General features: G+C 35.4%; 1 non-coding gene across 1 annotated transcript; it reads left to right on the forward strand.

The window, feature by feature from the left end:
- Window positions 1–2,745: 2,745 nt before the first annotated feature.
- Window positions 2,746–2,851, forward strand: LOC112928110 (U6 spliceosomal RNA). The gene has a single exon (XR_003236688.1). It is a non-coding gene; the product is annotated as a U6 spliceosomal RNA (small nuclear RNA).
- The last annotated feature ends 13,328 nt before the right edge of the window (window positions 2,852–16,179 follow it).

The raw sequence follows: 16,179 nt of genomic DNA on the forward strand, positions 1-16,179 counted from the left end.
CTTTTCATTATTTTTAAAATGCCCTAATGCATTTTATTCACCTCTGATCCTATATTCCATACCCACCTCTGAATTCTGAATCCCACATCAGTAAGTAATGCTTAGTTTTGCCTCATGTCTTGGATCAGAGTAATGGAAAATTGTGGAAATAATATTTCTGGTGATAATTTTTACTAAAAAATCTTCAGAGGAGGAAGAGAAGATGGCAGAACTAGATAACACATCAGTGTAAATAACCCAAAAAATGACTCAAAGAGTGGCAAAGCAAACTCCACAACTAAAGGTAGAAAAGAGACCACATCACAGAAGGTAGGAAGGTGGAGAAACAGTTCAGGAGTGAAATGGACCATAGTGATCTGGGGTGAGGAGTGTATAGAGAAGGGAGAGAAACAGACTGAGAATCTGCAAGGAGAGAATCACACTGGGGAGCCTGCACAGTGTAGGCAAACTCCTATAACATTTAGCTTTGAAAGCAAGAGGGGCTGAACTTTGTGAGTTCTTAGAATCAGCATAATTTAAAGCTTGGAATTTTAAAAATCAGCAAGGTAGGCTCAGGGGGAACCTTGAGGATGTCAGGAAGTCAAGCCCCCACCTCTAAAGAGATAGCAGGAAAAACAGCCAGTGGAGATAAGGTGCAGAAGCAGCAATTTGAAAAATGCCCCGGGGAAGGGAGAGGGATTATTCATTCATTGCAGAGCTGACTCTGAGAGGCAAGAATCTCCAGGAGACTGCTCTAGGAACAAAGGGGCTAATAGATACCATTTCCCTCACCCACTCTCTCCCCCAACCAGCATAAACACTTGGCCACCTGAAAAAAAACAGCACAGGGCTGACACTCACTACCTAACTTGTTCACACCAAGCCCCACATAGCAAAAATCCACCTCTGACAGTCACACTCGCCTCAGTCCTGGTACCTTGAACTCCTCCCCTAGAATATCAGTTCAAACCTCTACCAACACCTCATCTCCTGACCTGTGGATTTTGTGGGCCTTAGTTCTGGCTGCAGTGGTTAGAGGTCACATTTCACAGGCAAACTAGCATACCCCTTGTTAAAATGTGTGGTCCCTAACCAGCCAGGGACCAAACACAGCACACAACAGGCAAAGAATGTTTGCAGACAACTGGAATGAAGGAAAAAGAGGCCAGCTCAACAGCAGGGTACATACAGCATACACAGGAGATACTCCCTGACGCACCAGGCCCTAGAAACAGGAGACACTTCACTGCATGGCTCTACAGGATTTTTTCTTTATAAGGCCCTTACCTTTAAAGGCAAGGGATATAGCTGATTTTCCTAACACACAGAAACAGAGAGAGTTAGACATACTACGGAACCAGAGGAATATCTCCCAAATGAAAGAACATCACCAAACCACAGTAAAACAGATATAAGTAATATAGATACTCACTGGACTTAAGAGTGGAGGACATAAGATCCTTAACAAAGAAACGAAGAAACAAATGAAGAACACAGCAAATGAAATTGAAAAGACATTAGATAGAACAAATAGCCAATTAGTGGAAGCAGAGGAATGAATCAATAAACTGGAAGAGTAATTGAAAAATTAACAAGGTGAACAAATGAGAGGAAAAAAATATGCATATTGAGACTAGTCTTAGGGAACTCACTGACTCCATCAAGCATAACATTCACATTATTGGGACTCATAGGAAGAAGAGAGACAAAAGGGAGCAGAAAGTATATTTGAAGAAATAATAGCAGAAAATTTCCTTACTCTGGAGAAGGAAATAGATACCCAGATCCAGGAGGCACAGAGATCCCCGCAAAAATTCAACCCAAGGAGATCCACACCAAGACTCATAGGAATGGAAATGGCAAAAATGATAAAGAAAAACATTCAAAGCAGCAAGAGAAAAGAAGATAGTTACATAAAAAGGAAACCCCATAAGACAATAGCAGATTTTTCCAAGCCAGAAGAGCATAGCATGATATATTCAAAGTGCTGAATGGGAAAAAATCTGCAGCCAAGAATACTCTATCCAGCAAGGCTATCGTTCAGAATACAAGGAAAGATAAAGAATTTCCCAAAGAAAGGTTAAAAGAGATCATGATTACTAAATCAGCTCTTTAAGAAACATTAAAGGGAACTCTTTGAGTGGAAAGACTATAAGTGATAGTATGAAAACTAAATCACAAATGCAGTAAAAATTAGTATTTCTGTAAAAATCAGTCAAGGGATTCATAAAATTAAAGGAGAGAAAACATGGAACCATTTACTTAAAATTTGGGGAGAAGGGTAAAGAATAGATTTAAATTTAAGTGACTATCAACTTAATATACACTGCCATATGCAGAAGATGTTATATGTAAACCTAATGGTAACTGCAAGTCAAAACACAGTAATAGATATACACAGAATAAAGAGAAATGGGTGTAAGTATATAACTAAAAAAAGCCAACACCATGGAGGAGAGCTAGAGAAGGATGAAAAATGAACTACAAAACAATCACAAAACAAGTATCAAAATGGCAATAGATATCTCTCAATAATTAATTTGAAATTAAATCAATTAAATTCTCCAATCAAAAGAAAACAAAGTGGATTTAAAAAACAACACTAAGACCCACCTATATGCTCCCGGTAAGAGACTTATTTCAGATCAAAAGACACCTACTGACTGAAAGTGAAGGGATGAAATTTTTGTCATGCAAATGGATGTCATAAGAGGGTCAGAGAAGCAATATTTATATTGGCCAGAATAGACTTTAACATAAAGACTGGTGCTCACTCTGGCAGCACATATACTAAAATTGGAATGATACAGAGAATATTAGCATGGCCTTGCACAAGGATAACACAAAGACTGGAATGATACAAAAAGGGATAAGATATGATAAGAAAGTGGACAATCCAACAAGAAAATATATCAATTGCAAATATTCATGCACCCAACATGCGAGCACCCAAATATATAAAAGAGTTAATAACAAACATAAATTTACTAGTCAGTAGCAATACAATAAGAGTAGGGGACATTAATACCCCACTTACATGGATAGATCATCCAAACAGAAAATCAACAAGGAAACTGTAGCTTTGAATAACACACTGGACCAGATGGCTCTAACATCAGTCTATTCAGAACATCCCATACTAAAACAGCAGAATACACATTCTTTTCAAGTGCACATGGAACATTCTCCAGAATAGATCACATATTAGGCCACAGAACAAGCTTCAAAAAATTCAAAGGATCAAACTCATACCATGAACCTTTTCTGACTTCAATGATATGAAACTAGAAATCAACCACAGGAAAAAATCTGAAAGAGCACAAATAAATGGAGGCTAAATAACATGCTACTAAACAATGAATGAGTCAAGCAAGAAATCAGAAAAGAAATTAAAAATTACATGGAAACAAATGAAACTGAAAATACATTGGTACAAAATCTTTGGGATGAAGGAAGAACAGGTCTGAGAGGGAAATTTACAGCAAACTTCCTACCTCAAGGAGCCTACCTCAAGAAGCAACAAAAATTTCAAACAACCTAACCTTAAACCTAAAGGAGCTAGAACAAGAGGAACAAACAAAACCCAAAACCTGCAGAAGGAAGGAAATAATAAAGATTAGAGCAAAAATAAATGATACAGAAACTAAAACAACCCCCCCCCAAAAAAAAATCAATGAAACCTGGAGCTATTTCTTTCAAAAAGTCAAGAAAGTTAATAAACATCTAGCCAGCCTCATCAGAAGGAAGTGGAGGAGGAGGGGGAGGAGGCGGAGGAGGAGGAGGAGGAAAAACAGGTACCCAAATAAACAAAGTCATAAATGAAGTAGGAGAAATAGCAACCAACAATACAGAAATACAAGCAAATGTAAGAGAATATTATGAAAACATTATGCGAATACATTGGACAGCCTTGAGGAAATGGATAATTTCTGAGACATAGGTAACCTCTCAAAGCTGAATCAGAAAGAAACAGAAAATTTGAATAGACTAATTACCAGCAATGAAAGTAAATCAGTAATCAAAAAAACTCCTAACAAACAAAAGTTCAGGAACAGGTGGCTTTACAGGCAAATTTTACCAAACACTGAAAGAATTAATACCTAGATTTTTCAAAACTATTCCAAAAAAATAGAAGAGGAAGGAAAATTTCCAAACTCATTCTATGAGGCCAATATCATTCTGAGTCCAAAACCAGATAAAGAAACTACAAAAAAAGAGAAGAGGACAATATCTCTGATATACATAGATGCAAAAATCTTCAACAAAATACTAGCAAACTGAATTCAATAATATATTTAAAAAATCATTTCCATGATCAAGTGGGATTTATTTCCAGGATACAAGGATGTTTCAATATTCACCTATTAATCAATGTTATACATCACATGAACAAGTGTAAGAATATAAGACATGGTCATTTCAATAGATGCAGAAGAAACATTTGAGAAGTTGGTCTAGAGGGAACATACTGCAAAATAATAAAGGCCTTATATGAAAAATCTAGAGCAAAAATCATACTCAACGTGGGAAAAACGGAAAGCTTTCCTCCTAAGGTTAGGAACAAGACAAGGATGTCCACTCTCAATATTTTTATTCAATGAAGTACTGGAAATCCTAGTCACAGCTGTTAGACAACATAAAGAAATACAAGACATCCAAATTGGTAAGGAATAAGTACAACTCCCACTATTTGCAGGTGACATGGTACTATCCATAAAAAACCCTAAATACTCCACCAAAACACTACTAAAACTGATAAATTAATTCAGTAAAGGTTTAGCATACAAAATCAATGGACAGAAATCTGAAGCATCAGAAGGTTAAATTAAGAGGGGCACCTGGGGATCCCTGGGTGGCGCAGCAGTTTAGCGCCTGCCTTTGGCCCAGGGCGCGATCCTGGAGACCCGGGATCGAATCCCACGTCGGGCTCCCGGTGCATGGAGCCTGCTTCTCCCTCTGCCTGTGTCTCTGCCTCTCTCTCTCTCTGTGACTATCATAAATAAATAAAAAAAAATAATAATAAGAGGGGCACCTGGATGACTCTGTGGGTAGAGCATGTGACTCAATCTCTTGGGGTTGTGAAATTGAGCCCCATGTTGAGTGTAGAGATGGCTTAAAATCAAAAACTCTTTTTAAAAAAGTGAATTAAGAGAACAATCCCATTTACAATTGTATCCAAAATAGTAAAATACTTAGGAATAAATTTAACCAAAGCAGTAAAAGACTTGTATTCTGAACACTAAAAAACCCTGATGAAAGAAATTGAAGACTACACAAGTGGAAAGACATTCCATGCTCATTGATTTTCAGTATAAGTGTTATTAAAATGTCTATACTACCCAAAGCAATCTACAGATTGAATACAATCCCATCAAAATATCAACAGCATTTTTCACAGAACAAAAACTAACAAAATTTGTATGAATCCAAAAAAGAACTTGCATAGCCAAAGCAATCTTGAAGAAAAAGCTGGAGGAATCACAATTCCAGATTTCAAGTTATATTACGAAGCTATAGTAATCAAAACAGTATGGTACTGGCACAAAAACAGACCCATAGATCAATGGAATGGGACAGAGAACCCAGAAATAAACCCACAATTGTATGGTTAATTAATATTTGACAAAGGAGGAATGGATATACAATGGGGAAAAGACAATCTCTTTAACAAATGGTATTGGGAAAAGTACACAGCCACACGTAAAAGAATGAAACTGGGCCACTTTCTTGAGCCATACTCAAAAATAAACTCAAAATGGATTAAAGACCTAAATATGAAATCTGAAACCATAGAAATCCTAGAAGAGTGCACAGGCAGTAATCTCTGACATAGGCCATCGTAATATTTTTTTTCTGGATATATCTCCTGAGGCAAGGGAAATAAATGCAAAAATAAACTGTTGGGATTACATCAAAATAAAAACTTCTGAACTGTGAAGTAAAACAACCAATGAAACTAAAAGGCACCCTAATGAGTGGGAGAAGATATTTACAAATGATACACCTGGTAAAGGGTTAGTACATAAAGTATTTATAGAACTCAAACCAAAAACTTGAATTAAGAAATGGTCAGAAGACAAGAAAAGACATTTCTCTGAAGAGGGCATATAGATGGCTAACACACTTGTGAAAAGATGCTCAGCATCACTCATCATCAGGGAAATGCAAATCAAAAGATTTACTGATTCATTATATTGTATACCAGAAACTAATACAACCCTATTTGTTAATTATACTGGAATTCAAAAATAAATAATTTTAAATATCTTCATATTCAAGTTTCTCATTTCTGAACACATCCATTAGTAGGTATTAACTGTCATGAATCCCGTAGATGTAAACATAAATTTTTTAAAGTTGAGATCAGGGATCCCTGTGTGGCACAGTGGTTTGGCGCCTGCCTTTGGCCCAGGGCGCGATCCTGGAGACCCGGGATCAAGTCCCAAGTCGGGCTCCCGGTGCATGGAGCCTGCTTCTCCCTCTGCCTGTGTCTCTGCCTCTCTCTCTCTCTCTCTCTCTCTCTGACTATCATGAATAAATTAAATAAATAAATAAATAAATAAATAAATAAATAAATAAATAAATAAAAAGTTGAGATCATTTTAGTTAAGGATTTGTGACTTGCAGGGCTGGAATGACTTGTTACAGAAGTGGCTTCCTTGGAAATTACTTCACATCTATGTAAATAGAGGTCTTATGAAAACCTCTTACCAGATTTTATCATCACTGCAAAGTTTCCTGGATTTTTGTGAATTTTCCCAGATGTATGCTCCTGAACACTTTTAACATTTCAGAGTTTGAGGCAGGATGTTTGTCCATTCCGTTTCATGCTATTCTATATTTGCTCTCACCTGAAATGTCCTTTGTCCTTTGAAAATATATGTATCAACTTCTTTCACATATGTGTCCTAAATGGTGTCTGAAATTAATTCACTAATCCACAAATTAAAATAAAGCCTGGGTAGACCAGATGTTACAGTGGAGATCTATTTTCAAATGAGGTAACCCAGTATCCCATGAATGACTTTTGGCATGAATGAATTTTTCAGATTAATGTGCTCGAACTAACCCAGAAGAGGGACCTCAACTGATAAATGGGACAGAGAGGAATCTCATTTTGAAGGTATAGCTTTGTTGTAAGAAGTGTAATATGGCTCTTACCTAATGAAGTTAAACTGAGGCTGCATTTGACACCCCAGTAGTGAGGGATGGATATAGAGGTGTGAAATGTTTTCACAGCTTTCTGAAAATTATGAGTGTCCAAGAGACTATGAAAGAGCAAAACTGCGTGGAGCACTAAAGAACACTGCCGTTTTTTACTTTATGTAGAAACTGAAGTGATCAACTTTACATATCATCTGTGGTGTACCAGACTGTGTTACTTATTTCTTAATCTGTGTAAATAAGATCATGTAATGATTTCCTGCTTTTGACCATTTCGACGATCGGATTTTGTTACGCAGATATAATCTTTAAAGATTTTCCACCTAGCCTACTAAGTAGATTGGTAATCAAATATTGTAGGAGATTGTTCTACATATCCATTTTACCCTCTTTGTCTGATTGGCTCTTCCATATATTTATTTACATTGCTTTGCACCTTTTGTGTTTTACCCGTGAGTACTACAGAGGTGTCTTGAAATATTAAGTAGCATCTCTAACAGGTTTTGACATTGCATGATCCCTAAGGAAAACTGTGGTTGTGTACTCTACATTTACATTAATTATGACTTTTATTTATGCAAATTTGATAAGTCACTGGAGAGTGGAAATGGTGAGTATGTCGGATATAAAGTGAAATCCTTTCTAGTTAATTGATTTTTCATTTGCTTTACTGCATTAAGAGGAATTGTGTTAGCAATGAACTTAACTCAGCCTGGGTTTTATTCCTTTGATCTATTGCTTCATGAAATCTATCTCTTCCTTTCTTTTAATGTTTAGTAACTGCTTACCATTCTGCTTTTTATCCTCTGACCTAAGCTAATTAGTTTTCTTCACTATCATAACACTACAATAACTGTTATTTTTCTCCCATTTCTCTTTAGAGTGATACAAGTATAATGAGGGGTCTGGTGATTTGTATTTTAACTGTCTAACTACATCAAAATGTGAAACTTTAAGAAGTGAGTCAAACATATTATGCATGCCATGTAACATATCTCATCTGTTTCTCATCTTAAAACTCCTTGGATCTTCTTAGGACAACATCTTCAACCTATAAAATGATATTTTGAGGAGAGCGCACATTTCAGGGAGTCTAAATTTAAAGGTAGAAGATTATCTCTAAGGTTGATCTATTGGAATTACTTATCTGAACCAAAGTAATTCAAGTAATTCAGGTGTAGTGAAACACTTCTAATTTTAAATTCAGAAGCATTAAGGAGTGAGTTGGATTATTGGCTATAGCACTCAGTTGATCCTCTTTCTTATCATCCTTGACTTTTAAAGCCTGGCCTTTTTAAAATGTTCTTCAGAAATCCATGTGCTCACAGCATTTGATTCATTAATTTTGAAAGACTATTACAAAGGTCTTTTAAGTGATAAGTTCAGAGATACCTAAAACCCAAGTGTGAACATACACAATTAAAAGAAAGAACTCAGTAAAAATGTCATAACGAATCAAAAGTTCCAAAATGAATCTTGAGTAAAAGGAAGGTGATCATATTTTACAGGCAAGTTTTTTGTTTTGTTTTGTTTTAAACCGAATCCTCAATACATGGATCCTTGAAGTTGGACGTGGGCAGAAGATAAAGAACTTTCTTTGTATCTCTAGGCTGTAATTGTTTTCAATGAATATATTTGTAAGCCTTTTATCTGTGTTATTTATTAGCAAGTGCTAGAAAGGGATAAAGAGAAAACAGATTTTTATAGATATCAAGCTAAATGTCTAAGTGGAACAGGTGCCTATTTTAATCATGGAAAGTCTAGACATAAGCTAAACTTTTAAGATATTGTTCTTTCTTCCTCTTTTACTTTATTTCTTTCTTTCCCTCTTTAAAGATTTAATAACATTTAGCAAGAGTAATGATGAAATTGTCGCTCATTATTAAAATCCCAATTCCCATCCAATACTCCCTATTGTTTTATGTATATATATATAATATATATATATTTGTGTTTATAATATATATATTACAGATGAACACATATACTTAATATGTAATTATGTATCATGATCTGCACAAAATGCTGTTTCGGATTTAGAATTATTTATAAGCTGAGTTTCTGATGCTTAGCTAAATTATATTCTAGCATTGATGTGAACTATTTTCAACTAAGTTGCAATAATTGGTTTACATATTTTAATCTGTTATCATAAAGAAAGTTGTTTATTTGACTTTGTTTTCCAATTATATACAACTTGTTTGCCCCTGTACTGGCACAGTAGATGTAAAAAGCTGCATCATTATGTTACTTCAAACTTAAACAATTTATCACTCAGCTGGGAGGAAACAAGCCAGTAACTACTACTTGAGCTGGGCCTTGAGACAGAATCAGAATTATTCCAATAGAGAGAAGAAAGGGAAAGATCCTTTAAGACTGGGAAGGAATGTTCACAAACAGAGAAGGGACAGGGAGAAGAGAGCCCTGCTGTGGGCACGGGTGGCGGGGGATAGGTATTGGACAAGGTGGGACTCTCCATATAGATCGCCCATCAAGAAGAAGCCAAACAATCGGGCTGAGAGGTGGCTGTATTACTGCATTAAGAGCAAACGTGTTTCTAGGCAAAGAGGAAAGACAAGTAAAAGAGTGAGAGAAGATCAACTCTGAAAAAAAGAAGAAACCACTGCCAAGTCTCAGAAGACAAGAAAAAATAAATGGCTAAACACAAAGAAATGTAAAGCACATCTTAGGAAAGTAAAGACACAGGGATTTCACCCCAATTGGTACATACACTTCTGCCTTCATTGCAGACAAGACTGACTATAACATGTTTTTCTTCAAGAAAAAAACTGATCAGCCCCAGATCCATTCACAAGCCAGGACTCCAGGGACTCCTTATCCATCATTACCATCAGAGGAGATGGAACCTATCTGCTATCTTACAAATAATACATAAGAGTTAAAGAGGAATTTTAGGTAGAAGTCATTAATGTTATCATTTTTACTTTCAAACGTGTAGATAGATAATTTTACTGTTGAGTTCCTGATAGGTAGTTTACTGCTTGCACGGTGGTGGGACATTGTCTACATACACTGAGTTTTAAGGCTGTGTTTCTCAAATTATGGCCTGCAGACCACCTCCAGCAAAATCTCTGGATTCCTCTGCTAAGGATTCTTCTCTCTGAATGAGAATCCAAGGCAGGGAGCAAAGGAGCTGTGTTTTCAGCAAGCACCTTGCAAGAATGTTACGTACCAAGTTGATGATATACATGAGTATAAGGAGCACTGGTCTGGGGAGCCTTCCTGCGAATCAGTGTTCAAACAGCAAATGCTGACAGTGCCAACCTGGTAAGGTTACTTTTCCTTGGTGATATTTAAGTTCCTTTTAATTCACAGGTTTGGGAAGGCATCAAACATACTTGCTGAGATAAAATTTAATGGTAACTGTGCTTGCTAAACAAATAATATACATTCTTGCACAAGACTCAAATAATACATTGATATAACTAAATTTTTTTTCTGATGTTAACTACTAGCCATTTAGAATATGAAAGTGAAAACTCCAACAGCCATAATTAGGGTATGCATCCTGAGTAGATTCTTTTTCACTCTTGCCTGCTCATTGTTATGTCACTATGTTAGTCTTACTTCTTCTAGCTTATGTGTTCTGTAACCCTAATAGAGTGCTGCCCATTGTAAATTCCTAATAAAGACTTGTTAAATTAAATTGTGCTTGATTTTCCCCTCTGGTGATGCAAAACAAAGTAACATGCCATCCAGAGTTGTGAAGGAAAGAAAATAGCTTTTCACAGGTGGCTAGATTCAAGCCATATCTTGTTTAACATCATATTCAGAGCTACTAATAGTCCAGCTAAATCATAAAATTTAAAGCCATATTCCTCCCTATTTTCCTTTTCTCTTATATATGCTTTTTACCTTCTGTGCCTTTCCTCACTTTATTACTTCCGCCTTTATTCCCCCTATATCCTACTCCTTTCTCATGTTTGCCTATCTAGATGAAATATTTTCAACCTATGACTGTCCACAAATTCATTTACCATTTCTCTCCCATAGCAGTCAAATATACCTTGTTTTTCTCATGTTTAGGGAAGTTTAATTTCTTATTTATATATAAATGTCTTCAAAAGCAGATTTTCTTTGCTTCTCCAGCATCTGAGTTTACACAGTAGGTGCTCAATTATACTTACCAAAATTAATAAATTAATATATAATCAAGAAAGCCAGGGATGCCTGGGTGGCTCAGTGGTTGGGCATCTGCCTTTGGCTCAGGTCATGATCCCGGGTCCAGGGATGGAGTCCTGCATCTCCTCTGTCTATGTCTCTGCCCTCCTCTCTCTGTGTCCCTCATAAATAAATAAATCTTAAAAAAAAAAAAAAGAAAAAGGAAAGAAAGAAAGCCAGCTCTGGGAGGACTGTTTAAGGACAGATTCCTTTTTGCCTCATTTAAAATGACCTTGCTAGTAAAAGTTTGCTCTGATTTGGACATAGAACCATTCTATGAGTCTTGAAATATAACTATTTTACATTTGCAAAGCACCAATGAATATTTTTGAGATTTTCACTCGTCCATAGTACCATTGTTTAACAGGTAAACACACAAAGTGGGGAGAGAAATTCAATCATTTCTTGGTTACTCATTGACATTCCAATTAAGTAAGCTCTTGTGCATTTGTTTTAATTATTCTTTCTAGAAGTTTTAGAGATAGTTAAGAAAAGGAATTATAATGCCTAAAAGTCTATAAAAATAAAAAAAATTAACAATGGACTATAAGATTTTATGACAAGGATGGAACGTAAGATAGGAAGGACATGCTATGTATTTAAATGCATTTGAATCCATTGTCAGAGCCACTGTGTGAGATATGCTCAGTCTATGGATAGGCATTAAAATGAGTAAGAGACTGAGGTTCAGTGAAGCTCAACACAGTATTCCAAATGACTCTGGGAGAAAAAAAAAAAACGGAACTTTTAATACTTCTTTGAAAACATAAATTTGCGAAAAATACATTTCTTAGAATATTTCAATCTCAGGTCTAATATATTACCCTGAAGAATAGTCTCCTCTCTTGCCTGAATGCAAAAGACTAAATAGTAATTTATTCCCTGAGGTAGTGGATGTTGAGGGTTTGTATTATGGGACTAAAAATTACCAGAGATAAAATAGAGTTACTTCACAAGAATTTTTTTTCTCAGGATCTGCCATATAATACACCTCCTATCCTCCTAATTCATATTATGACACTGAAAATACCAGGTCGTCAAATTTAGCTATAAATTACTTCACACCCCTACAAGCACTGGCATTCCAGAAAGTAAATTAATTTTTCACTTTTGGTTTCAGATTACTGACTTTTGGTAAAAGGGTTATGCTAATTTTTCTGGTCAAGTGTCAGTTGATGAGTCCCACAGGGCACAGTTAGAAGATCCCTTGTCGTTATCAAATATCTTTAGGCAATTGTGAAGCCAAATTAATAGATTTATCCCACTCCACCCCCAAAATAGTGGGAAAAGAAAAGAAAACAAAAATCATTACCTCATTACTGCATAATAGCTGTAGGACTATATATTTAGCCTCTATTTTACATTTGAGTATATTTTATTTAAACAACTTTAAAACATGTACAAAAATAATACAATAAAATTGAAGCTATCCTTTAATGTCACCCTTTGGAAAGGGAGTTAGGATGCTGTTCTACATATTTTCTCTGAATCTGCCTTGAAATATGCATAAATTCACATGACATTTTGGTAAATGTATTTCCCTAAGAAGATTCCATGCATTTCAGGAAGTGTATAATTTGACAATTACTAAAGAAATTATTCATTTCTCATGTATAAAAAATAAATAGTTGCATTAAATACATGTAACCTGTCAGAATGTGACTTATGATTGCCTCCAGCAATAGCAACGTATGTGCTCTGCTCATTCAATTTAATAATACATTTTCAATAATAAATAAATTAGGTCATAAATTTGTGTTATGTGCTGGAACCTAGAAATAACTCTCTCTCCTTCTCTCCCTCCCCTTTTTCTTTCACCCTACCCCCAGTCTCTCCTTCCCATCTCTCTCTCTTTAACACAGAGTACTCCACAGAAGCCAACATCTTTTGAAAAAAGTAAAACAAGTATCATATCAACAGAAAAATAAATAGTTCAGGAAGAAAATAGGCAATAATGAATATGATCAATAATTCTTAAGAACCCTTCCTTATAATTTTATTAATTTTTTACATCTCTAATCTTCCTTTATCCTAATAGAACCCTGTGAGGATCTATAATATTCCTTTAACAGTTCAACATCAGTGGAAACCAAGGTCCACTGAGGTCAAGTGATTGGCCAGTTCATACAGGAAGTAGCAATTCCCGTGGTGGGGAAGAAAGAAGGCTGTTGGCATTAAGAAGCAGAGGAAACCTCTGGTGGGAAAAAAGGCTGCAGCTACCAAGAAACCAGCTGCTGAGAAGTCTGCAGAAAAACAAAACAAACAAACAAAAAAACTCACTACAGAAGAAAAGAAGCCTGCTGCATAAACTTAAATTCGTTTATTCCATAAATGTTGAATCATTTTGGACAGATCTGATCAAAGGCAGTGAGAATCATGGGGGTAAAAAAGGAAGTAGTAATTAGTAGCATATTTAGTTTGAGAATAGTTTTCTTGACGTCAGTTCCATATTCTTTCTATGGAACAAATAAGTGGATGATATTGGAATGCTAATTCTCTCACTTAATTTTGCTAGCTTCATGGCTTGTCCTTTATTCTTGTCTTAAATTCTTTTCTTTTGCTTCTGTCCTAATACAGAAATGTAAGCAGTTAAAAGGGGTATTCTTGCTTTGGTCTCCAAGATGAAGACACAGTTCTCAATCTAATGGGCTGAACTGCACCTTGTGTTAAATGCCAAGGACATGTAGGACTAGGGGATGACTGAAAATGAACAGGACAAATGCAAATAATACTACAGACTTTTTTTTTTTTTTAAGCAATGAAGCAGGAAAGCAAAACAAAACAAAGATCTTGAAATGTACAATGTAGCTTTAAGTGTGATGGGATATATATATATATATATACATACATATATATATATTTAAGTAGGGGTTAAAACCAGGTCTTTTTTTTTTTTTTTTTTTTTTTTTGTAAATTAGAAGGATAGGCTGTGTAAAGGGAGTGGTATGGTCAGTGGTTGCAAGTTTCAATGTATTCTTTTTTTTATTTTTCTATTTTTGTTTCAACATATTCTTAATGTGAAATCATCATTGTTGAGGTCGGAGGTTATAAATGTACTTGTTTATAAAAGAAGTATCTGGGATTTTGTAAGGCACATGATTGCTTAGGAAGGACACAGCATAATAAAAGCAGCAAAAGTTTGAATTAGATGATTAGGAGCCTAACCCCTAGCTTTACCACTGATTAGCTGCATGTTCTCAGAAAGCTGAGGTTCAGATTTTCAGCTAGTGAAATGATGAAGAGCCATTGTAATATTTGAGATAAGGCTCACTAAATACTGAATATTCTCTTCCTGTTTTCTGTAGATCCAACCTTGCTTCTCTACCTTGCACTTTAATAATACTTTGTCAACACTCTACTGAATTAGTCTCCTTTCCTGGTGTATTTTGGATTCAGACAATGAAAGTTATCCACAGGAGAAGGGAAAGGGAGAGAAGAAAGTGATGTAGGTATTTCTTCTCCTATGAAGGAGATTCATAGTAACTGCCTTGAGATTGTGAGAATTATCAAGTGACGCATGGAAATTTCCATGTGGAACCATCAATCTAATGATTAATTATTTAAAGTGTCAGATATCATAAAAGGACTAAGAATGTTTATATATATTGAAAAGTGAACTAATTTACTGATTGATTATACATATTTATATTTGATTGGATATTATTGAAAATTGCACAAACATCACATATCCATCAAGAATTCTCTAATTATAAATGTAAAAGTAAGACAAAAATAGCTTTTATCAGGATGCCGCAGTGGCTTAGTGTTTGAGTGTCTCACTTCAGCTCAGGGCATGATCCCAGAATCCTGGGATCAAGTCCCACATTGGGGTCCCCACAAGGAGCCTACTTCTCCCTCTGCCTATGTCTCTGCCTCTGTGTCTCATGAATAAATAAATAATTCTTTGGAAAAAAATACCTTTTATCTTTTCTGTTATGAGAATCGTGACAAATATGTTATTTATGTCCACCAAGGAGTGGCTAGGATGGGGACTGTTGGGAAAGAGGCCTCTGCCTTTTGCTCTGGGGAGGCAGATAAGAGTGATCACAGCTTTGAACAAGCTCATCCTGCCTATGGCTCTGACTCCAATGGTAGACTCACTATGGGGACTGGTTTCACACTTGCTGGGATAAACAGCAGCAAACAAAATTTATTCCATTGAATGACAAAAATAGAAGATATTAAGAATTGGGTTTAATGAACTAAAAAATTTTGACCAAAAATACAAAATAGGACCAAAATATGTTTTTAATTTAGAATGCCACAAACCACATCAGTTAAATAATTCTGGTAGCCTAATTTTTAAAAATTACACACTGGCTAATATTTTTCAGTCACTTTTCTGAAGCAGTTTAAAATATATATCAGAGAATATCAGCTGATTCACCTTTACAAAGCCAGAGCAAAATAAATTAGTACGAAAGATTCTCATCCTAGTAAATGTTAAGAAGATGAGCATTCATTTTCCTGATGTTTCCTATCAGTGAGATTTCCAATAACCCATAGTTTCAGGCAATTCACTCCTTCTACCTCATTTAGTTGACCCAGGCATTGGGATTGATTGCTACGGGTTTAATATAGCTACAACTAATGGGTTGTAGATTGTTTTATAATCAAGCCTTGCTTGAAATGTCTATTAAAGTTTGCCCCAGGAATCAGAATGTCAAAGTACCTAGGACAAATGACTTTCTCGAAGTCAGGTGTAAAAATAGTTCCTAACAAAATAGCATAGTAATTGTTTATACGAGAACTTACTAAAGTTAATTTAAAAAAAAACAAAATTAAAAATATTTACTAGTGTTTTAAGTGAAAAGTAAGATTTGGGAACATCTCTAGAGGTAAAATGTCTTTCAC

This window comes from Vulpes vulpes, chromosome 6 (genome assembly GCF_048418805.1).
Source record: "Vulpes vulpes isolate BD-2025 chromosome 6, VulVul3, whole genome shotgun sequence".
NCBI classification, from domain to species: Eukaryota; Metazoa; Chordata; class Mammalia; order Carnivora; family Canidae; genus Vulpes; species Vulpes vulpes.